The sequence below is a fragment of the Strix uralensis genome, chromosome 1 (assembly GCF_047716275.1).
Source record: "Strix uralensis isolate ZFMK-TIS-50842 chromosome 1, bStrUra1, whole genome shotgun sequence".
NCBI classification, from domain to species: Eukaryota; Metazoa; Chordata; class Aves; order Strigiformes; family Strigidae; genus Strix; species Strix uralensis.
This window is the reverse complement of record NC_133972.1, coordinates 37,505,530-37,515,864: the sequence shown is the minus strand read 5'-3', so window position 1 is coordinate 37,515,864 and position 10,335 is coordinate 37,505,530.

Genomic DNA, 10,335 nt, shown 5'->3' with positions numbered 1-10,335 from the left:
GTAGTTCAAACCATGGGACACAATTACATATAGCTAAGGAGAACCTCAGACTTAAAACTGCCTACTATAGCCAGTGTAAGGATTCATACTGTTGTCAGCATACAAAGAATCAGATAGTTCCACAGCAATAATAGGACACAAAATCTTGGGGAAAACTAGCTTATCACTACAACAATGGGGTAAAAAAGTCTATCTGGTCCCTTTTCAGCAAGGAAGGATAAAAATAAATAAATAAATAAAACCTTTGAACCTTGAGTTGCTTTCCATGAAGAACAGCTTTGTACAAAAGCTTTAGGTTGGTAAAGTACCTCAGGTTTATTGCAATAAATTATCAAAAATCAAAGTATTTTCTTTTATGTAAAGTATTTTTTAATTATTTTCTTTTTTTATCACAGGTAGAAGAAGCAGCTATTTGTCATCTTTAAAATAATTCCAATGAAAAATTGTTTGTAGAGAAAGAGTCTCTCAGGTGATCTGATCATGGTAGTGGGTTATCATCATTCCTTTGGGCAATGCTATAAGGAAGAAAGGAATACAGAAGTATTGGACACAGTTGTTTTAGGAAATAGTAGGAAGGAACAACCTCAAAACCACTGACTTGCACAAGTTATTTATGCCTTCAGTTGCAGCTTGTACACCTCACTAGTTAATTTTATGCATGTACTATAGGTTTGGATGGTTTTGAAAAGGTTTCAGTGTTAGCCAGTCAGAACTGATTCTTCTCCCAAATCTGCTTTTAACCTTGCTGACTTAAATGGAGATAATGATGTTTTTCAGCCAGGGTAAGGAAGAGGAGATAAAAAAATCTGAGTGTTTTGGTTTAAATCTTTACTTCTCAGAGTGAAAAAAAGTGTGCTAACTAAGTCTCAAATGGGAGTTTCAACTAATGTGCGTTTTTGTTCCCTTTTTTTTACTGCATTGCTTATAGCAAGGACAAAGGATCAGTGATGTTCTACAGGTTCATGCCTGGATATACCAGTGTGGGAACTGTTGTTAGGCTGCATTGTGTTGATGGAATAAAGATCTGAACTGTTGTACAAAAAGAATCAGATCCTATTAAATACTTCAGCAGCTAAAGCGGGGCTGAGATGGATTTCAGGTGCCAATTCAGAAATTACATTTTTATCCTGGGACAAAACTCAGTATGAGTTGTTCTGTGTTGCCTGAAGCTCAGTGTGGTGCACTGGGCTGACCTGCCACACTTCAAAAGGCTCCTTCTCTGACTCCATCCTAAAGCTTGCCGGGAGCCAACCTCTAAGCAGAAGATGTCTGGAGAGCCCTAATCTGTGACATGATGAGAATACTTGTAAAATACATGGATAGTATCAACTGTCTGCTCCCCTCCCCCCCCATCCCCCATTTGTAGTCTTTTTCTTCAAATGAAGGTGGATGACAAGCCCTTATTTTATGCAGTGGCTAGAAGAGTGAGCCAGAAAGTGGCTTTGATTCCCTTCCCAGTTGGAGGAGGTGCAAACCTTCAGTATCAGGGAGTGCTTTAACAACCCAAATGTATGGCTGAGAGAGGACAGGAAAAAAGAGCAGGGTTAAGACAGCTGTCCTGCAGCTGCTGGAGAGGGAGGTGGTATTGGGTAATGCTGATTTTTTTCAGCAGTCTGCTTCTGCTTTCATGTTTGCTTAGGCTGTCGTGGAGGAAAGAATCACTTCAACCACCACCCCGAACACCCAACCCTGAAAGAAATGCTGCGAAAAGCTGACAGCAAAATTCAGGGCTTGTAGCTGACTGTCCTAATCAGTAGTTCCCAGAGCTGCGCTGCTTTGTGTGCTCTTGTGCAGTAAATCATGCATGCTTCATTTCGACAGAAGAGGGCCTCCCAGCTTAACCTTTAGCAAGACATTTGGTGAATACTCCTGAGAAATGGGGATAGGAGCTTGAGTGCATTCAGGCTCTGCAAGAGACTCTTGCTATTGAGATGTGATTTAAGAGGTAGAACCATTAAGTCTTCTCAAGGCAGCCTGAGTTTTTAAGTGCCCAATTCCTTCACAGGTTCCTGTATGGTAAAGATTCAGAGCTCTGGATCCTAAGAGCAGGAAATATTTCCTTATGAGGGGCACAGCTCACCCCTTTCTCCCTGGTTAGCCAAATACCTAAAGACACTTCGGATATTCCACTTTGAGAGCGAGGTACGTAAGAGATCAGGCTTGCAAGGCCTAGCTTGAAGCTACCCAAAACGTTTATCAGAATCTAATGCCTTTTAACGCTGTATTAGACTCATCAATGGGATTTAACTTTACATGGTCTTAAATTATGCTTAGTCTCGGTTTGAGTCCATGTTACATTCCATTTCCATTTCCATTGGAGGCTTTCTAAGAAAATCGAGACCTGTTCTGAAACTCAGGTTCACCATCACAACCAGGCTCAAGCCAAACTCCAGAGAAGAGTGGTGAGAAGAAATTGTGTGCTTTAGTATTCTCCCAACTTCTTCACAGCCAGATGAGTCAGGTGTGGTGTGAGTGCGTGCGGCCGGTTCGCCCACAAGCAGCGAAGGGTCAGATCTTCCAACGCAGCATGGCTGCAGCAGCTAGACTGACAGCTAGTGGGAGCTATGAATAGTGAAGGGCACAGGGTTCAACACGCATGAACCCATGCTCAAGACTGCTCCTAATCTCTTGCTGCTGACCTATCCAAAAATATAAGTAATCTGGGTTAAAACAGCACTACGCTCATTCTGAGTAGTGTCTGCTTCTGTAATCACCCCCCGTGCAATCAGTGGGACTGCTCACGTGGTACTGTGAATTGAGGGTGTCAGTTGGAAAAATACACTTTTTTTTTCATTCTGTTTTCATTCTGTGTCTCGGAGCAGAAGGCCAGTGCCTACATTAGTGTTGTGCATCTTTAAGCCATCTCCACTGATGCTTGCTGATAGGAGGAACTAAACAGCTCTCCCTGGAAGCCTTCTCCCTGCTAGGAAGAGAGCATACCAGTGAAGAGGACAACTTGGGGTGTCTTTCTCTTCCTCACTTTTTGCTAATTTCGAACTCAGCAGAGAACTGCGAACACTCTTAGGAGGAAAAGGTTTCCTGTCCTTTTTCACAACTGTATTCCAGTGAACCTATGGGATAATCTAACATAATTTTCCTGGCAGGTCACTGCTACTGGACATGTATATTTGTAATTATGCCTGGGCTGATGCTTTCTTTTGGATGAACTGTCTTGCACAGATTTATAAATTGAGAATAATTGATCTTCTTGGCTGCCATACACTTTTGGTAGGAAATATTACACATGTTTATATGGAAAAGTATTTAAAATTCTTATATTTATAAAGTTAACATGAGCCTGCCAAGTTATGAAACTTTATTTGGAAATAAAGGTTCTACTTAAGTGTTCTTAAGACAGTAGTATAAACATTGGAAATGTAAATGCCAAAGATATGAGTGTTGCCAAAGAAGGAGATTTAAAATCAGATTCTTAATTCCAAATAAAAATGCAGTTTTGACAGAACCTTTTCTCTTTGCCAGTAAGCTGGTGGGCATCTGTTATGTTTCTGTTCCTTGACAGACCCAATGAATATCCTGGAAGTCCCCAGAATGTACATTTATTTGAAATCAAAAGTAAATCCTTCCAAACAAACCTTCAGAGTTCAAGCATGAACCCTTTCTGGGGGTTAAGAGCAGTGCATTTTGGGGGAACCATTAAAGAGTCATCTTAAAGTCTTGCAAGTATTGCAGACTAGAAATGTTGGTACTGTGAAGGGTGAAGGATGGTGCAGTCTCCCTCAGGGTACTGTGCAGGCAAGGCAGCTGTGGTTGCACTGACTTACAGAAATGGGCATCTTTCACTGTTGGGTGCTAATGGAAAGGTGGGGAGAAGGCAATAGAAATCCCTTTGTTTTTCCCTTTCCTTTTTTTTCCCTCCAGCAAATCTGTACTTAGAAAATTAATCTATTCTGATTGATCACTTCTGTGCCTTTGGTCTACACATCCAGTTGCTATTTTTGCAGAGTCCAGGGTGATGCAGATTAAGGGCCTGATTCTCACATTGACACCACTGCAAACCAAGAGTAATTACTAGTCATTGGACTCATTTCAGTGTTAGGCTGTCATTCACAAAAGAATCCTTGTTTGAGACAGTTGTCCAGGTTTAACTCTAAACATAAATCTTAGTCCCATTGCTCTCAGTTCCTTAAACACATGTTTACATATATTCCTGGAAAGGAACATTAATTATTTGAGAAGTTGGGCACCATGGCACATGTACATACTACCCTTTGTTCATAAAGCATGAACAATTAATTTTAAATATTTTTCATTATTTTCTACGTGTTATTATTATTTTCAAACCAAATATTTAATATAATACTATACAGCATAGGGGAGTCCCAAACATATGACATAAAAGAATAAATTGAGCACAAAAAAAATTGTTAAAATGAAAATGGATTTAAAGATACATTGAACAAACTTACTTTGTTTTTCTTTTTTTTTTTTTTTTTACTGTCATTAGATGTATGACACGCCAATACATCATTAAACCTTTTTCCTCAGAATTAGGTTTTTTTTCCGAATATTCCAGTCTTGCAACAGGGATGCAATTGGTTCCTTTGTGCCTACACTAGTTCATCACTGCAGCCATAGAATTACTACAGAGTTAAGAATGTTGCAACACTTTATTGAACGGCAAATTACAACAAATTAGTAGTTATATATCCCTGAAGCTGTTTTGTTGGATGCTCATTCTGGCTGCTTTACTTGCCAAGAGACTGTTATGACTCAAGTCCATAGCATAGACTCTGAAAAAGCTAATGTATATCATAAGAGTGGGGGAAGAAAGGTCATTCCCTCTTGAGCAAGCCATGTAACATAAGGCAAACATCTTTCTTTTGACTGATAGAAATGTAATCTCCATGTAGTCTTTCAGCTTTGTTTGACAGTTGGCTTTGAAAGCTAGCAAGAGCAGAGCTCTCTCTGTGCAGAGCTAGACATGGGTTTGAAGCAGTATAGGTGCACCTGTGCCACACAGTGCATTATGGTACATGATCTGTAATGTGCAGAAGCAATGTATTCATATGTGTGTGGTTCTCTGTTCAGGTTTGTCAGCCCTACCTCTCAGCATTTCTAATTAGATCAGGTAGAGGAGTGCCTCATTAGTACAGTTACACTTGTAACTAGCTCTGCGTCTGAGGATTATGGGGGTTCTGTAGAATTTCTTATTGTGTGGTGTAAAACTTTTAAGATCCTTGGTGTATAGGTGTCAGTGTTAAAGTAAATTTGCCAGCCTGAAATAAATTCACACTAAAGATCTGGCTATCCTTTAATGGAAATCAGGGAAGGAGACAGATTCCAAAACATAAAGAATTCCTTATTTTCCTCATTACTCCTAGGGGTACAATAGGCCTTTTGTGTGAAAAGAAACTGGGGAAAGAAAGCAGGGAGAGTATAAAATCTTATTCAATTTTAAAATCCTTAAAGATTAGTTCAAAGCAATCAGGGGAAGACATGAGATGAGAACTCTTAGCTTGCTGGCTGTCAGTCCAGTGTAACTTTGGTAAGGCAGGGATGAATGGGGTAAGTAGTTAAAGACACTGTCATAATTCCTATGCACAGAAAAGAAAGAGTAAATTTACATGGAAAAATTGAAAAAGGTTTAGGAAAGAAGTAATATGTATATATAGATTTGAAGTCTGGAAATCTGCTCCACAATAAGGGAATTTAAGAAGCTCACCCAAGAGAAGGTTAAGACATGACAATCCCAGTTTCTCTAAGGATCCTTGATTTAGCAGATAATAGCATAGTAAAAGCCAGTGCCTGGGAAATAAAGCAAAAAAAAATCTGCATAGAAACAAATCACTTTAAAGTGGGAAAGTTTCTGCTCATTGGAATAAAGGAAGTGATAGATTACATCTTCTGAAGTCTTTAAATAAAGATCAGATTTAATTCTAAAAATATATATTGCTTACCCAGACGTTATGTGATTGATACAAGAGTTGTCAGGTGAAGTATCATGTCTGGTGCTGTACAGATGGAAAAACTAGCTGATCATAAGGTGCTATCCAGTCTTAAAATCCATTCAGGTGTTTCTTCATGATTGAATGTCTTAATTCACAAACTTAACAGTTTCATGGTTTTGGTTTTATACAATATTTTTAGCAAGCATAAAATATAAACAAAACAATCCCTTGCATAAATACAATCATACAGAATCCCATGCCTTTTGTAGCATTTAGATCCAGAACTCTTGGGCCATTTCAAGATCTCTGCTGCTGCCACCAGTCTGGGTATCAATATTAACATACTGTCCTTTATGTGTAATGGTTACCAAAGGAGCTCTGACACATGTATTTTTCCAGGGTGCTACACAGTTCATAAATAGTCCTCAGAAAAATATTAGCTGTCAGCATTCCTGGAGTTTATGCCTGGATTTAGGGAGGAAGACGGCAGTGATATCAGTAAGTGCAACAAACCACAGGAATTTAATACTGTCAGTCTGGGTGTTTGGACTTGATGATTTAGATTTAGATTTGCCTTGTTTGCAGTCTCTCTGTAATATGAAGGCAATGATCTGTGTTTGCTTTCTCTGGGCAGAGAAGGTAAGAATTTATTCAATACTTAACACTTTAAAGGATACAGCTATATTTTAACAGAAGAAAAGAGTAAGGGAAGATATAAGACATGACCCAGCTTGAACCAGCATGAAGTGGGAGGGAGAGAAAAAAGGGATCACCTAATGATGTGGGAGAGGAGCTCCACAAGTTTGTGGTCCCATTTACATCATTTGATTTGTCTCACACTAACTACTAGTAATGGGATGTGAGAAAGAGGGCAGGAAATCTTAATGGTGCTTAGCTCCTTTTAAATCTATGTCTGCTTTCTCAAGGGTACAAAGAGAAGTTGTGTTGACTTATATACTGGTTTATATCCATGGAATTGTATGCAGCATTGTAGTGACACTTTGCAGTTCAAAGCTTTTTCAGTTGTGCTTGTGGTTCATCTTCCTGTCTGCCTTCCTAGCGTGTTCTCTTGCACATTATGCCAGTTCATCAAAATGACTATTTTATTTTTAATTAATGTACGTGGTCAACCTGTTCAACATGCCATAACTGCATATATTTGTAGAAAGACACATTTTGCAGGTTATGGGAGGATTAAAACTGGATTTCAGAAAGGATCTCTGGGAAAAAAAAACCTACTGATTACAAAGCAAAATTACACTGATGTGGAAATCATTAAAGCAACCTGCTGTGACTTGGTGGTTAAAGGACATAAAAGGTACCTTACAGAAAATCAAATGTAATGCAAGGGGGAAAAACCAAACAAACTGCCACTTCTGTATATGCTCAGGGCTCATTTGAGGGAACCACAGAGGAATTGTGAGGCTGCTCTACACAGTTTATTGTTAGTTCCCTGGCAGAAGTAGATATGTCTACCCTCTGTCTTCCATATTTCTTTGACTACTTTGCAGAGAGATGACGAGAGAGACCTTGGTGCAGCCCTCTGGACTTTTTGCTCAAAATCAAAGCTGCTTCTTTCTGAAGCAGAACAACAGTACCACAGCCAAACAAATCTCTCCAGGCACATAACCTTCTGCTGAAATTTCAGCTACTGATTCCTCCCACCCCGTTCACTCTTCAAAACACTGAATCACATTTTCATAACTTTATAATTAGGGGTAAAAAAGGCCTATCTGAACAAGCTTCCCAAGTTCACTCAGAGTTCCTCAGACTGATGATATTAAATTAGGGTGAGTTTAGTATCTTCATTCCAATCAAATTATGTTTTACCAAAAAATTCTTCTTTTTGCTCTTTTTTTTGCTTTTCTTTTTTTTCCTTGGAGATTGTGAGTCTGTCTGCCTAGCCCTTGTTCTAAAAATATTCTTCAAAATCTCTCTCCAGATGCATGTACAACAACCTTGTGGAACTTGTTGGAGGCTTATAGCGGAGCTAAAGATGTCACTTTGATACAGGAAGTGAAAGCTAGCTAGGATGGTTTTAAGCGGAAAGATTATGCAGTAATATCTACAATTATATGGTAGTCTAATACCAGTCTGCTTTTAGATATTTCTAAGCTTTTAATTATAATAGGCTCATTTTAACACCTTAACCTGCCTGGGACTGGGATCTGAAAGGATTAAAAATGTCTTAAACCGTTGTGCTCTCTTTCCTCTCAATCTTCAAAACCATACTCTCAAGGAAAATTTTGGTATAAATATGACTATTTGTGATTATGGCTTACTGCATGTAAATTTCTTACTGCATCTGACCTGCTCCACTGTCCTTCATACCTCCCCAGACCATCTGAAGGGCAATTTATATGTCCTAATGGAACAAATATATATTGAAGATTGTGCAAGACAAAGATTTAAAACATATTATATGCACTTTTCTGCACAGTTTGCAATAAGAAGTGTTGATTGTTGTAAATTCAAAGCATGTGTGTGTTTCTCATAGGCTGAGGTTCTATGAAATGCCAAGCATAGCCTGAATTATAACCTAAAATATTAAAACATACATTAAGGACTTACCAGCTAAGTCCTTTGCACAAAGTTCAATAAGTAAGCCCCTTCAGGAAGAGTGTTGCTTGACCTAGTAAATAACAGCTGAATATCTCAGAGAATTCTGAGCCAGCATCTGCTTTTAAAGCAGCATGAATCAGAAATAACTGCATCAAGGACAATAAATGTTTCATCTTATTTAGATTAACATGGATTTTGGTGCCCGGCCTTCAAGCTATTGGTGTAGATATGTTGGCTGGTCACATTATGAAAACTGAAAGTTTTGTTTTTCATACAGTTGCATAAGTGGAATGTGTGTCCTTTCAACTGTACCAGTAATGAAAACACACAGAAAATATTTCCATTACAGTTGAACTCTGTATGCAGTTATGGAACAAAACTTCATTAAACAAAGTGAAACATTTCCTAGAATTCCCCTACCACATCCATGTATTATGGTAATTTACTTTGAATTTAAGAATTCTGATCCTCTTTGTACGTCTCAGGTAGGAGCCATCGTCTTTGTCACATTTGTTCCTAAGTCTTTTTAATTCCAGCTTTGCATTTTCAAGGCTTTTATTAATGCAGAGACCAGCCAGTTTTTCTGCATTCTACAGGCTTGGCAGCAAAAGAAGTAAAAAAAACCACCTGAACATTTGAATCTTTTGTTCTCTGGGGCCCAGACCTCTTCTGTCTCCTTTGACCACCTCCTGAAAAGCAGCAGAAGTGGTGTGATTGTGTTTCATAAATTACAGTAAGGCTTCAAACACTGTGAGCTTGGAGAACGTATCCTCCTTTCCCCTCCAAAGCATGAGAAAGTGACTGTTGCACTGGACTACTGTGTTGGATATTACCTATTCCCCTGTACCATCCCATACTCTTATTACCATGCTGGGAAATGAAGTGTTTGTGAATGGGTGGTGCTATGGTCTGTTCTTTCATGTCATTCCTGAGCAGATTCTGAACTGCAAGTCCAAGCCACTCTCTAGGATCTGAAGTTACATTCCTAGTCCTGAGGTGTTGCAAGATATGTGTATGAAGTGTGATTTTGCAGTTATCCTACAGAGCTAGTGATGAACCTCAGCCAGGTCGTTCTGAGGTGGATTTCTGAGTAATTTTTATTTTACTCTTGCTTTTCTTTGTTAAAGCCCTTTTACACACTTTGTACTGATGCAATGAGGAATGGGATCTTACAGAACCACCTCCTCTTGTTCTATGTCCCGTGTGGATTTCTTCAACCTGTATGAAACTCTGCAGTCCACTTAGACAGTAGTCCTGCCTTTACAGGTTGTGTCCAGAGGTGCAGCAAAATTGCTTCCAGAAGGGGCACATACTGGCAACAGATATACCCCATATTTCCTGCTGCTGAGAAGGAGGAGCATCAAGCTGAAGAGGCAATGACACCTACAAAGAGCCCAAACAAGCTGGAATGCAGTAGGGGAGACAATCTAAAGGCTGGTAGGACTTGGTAAGGGGAGTGCAGAGATGCCTTAACATTTAATTCTTTTGCTATGACAATATATATACTCTTCTTGAACTTGAACAGTCTCGTTAGCAATTACTAATGTACGTAATACATAGTAGTATATCAGGGACTTCAAGAAGATTCAAAAGCCCTTTGAGACATTAGGTAAGTGAAGAGAAGCCTTATAAGGTGGGTAAGTTTTTGACTCACAAGCTTAGCCATCCAGCTAATTTGCGTGAAGTCTAAGTGAGAGACTTAAATCACAGTGAAGGTGTTTCCTATGTTGTAATTAGGTTGGAAACTCCCTCACAGTCTTAGAAAATCCAAAAATAATTGAAATAAGGATTATTTTATACCATATAGATTCACAAAATATTTTAATATAATTTCTAAAGGTTTCTAAGTGCTCAGCTTTACACC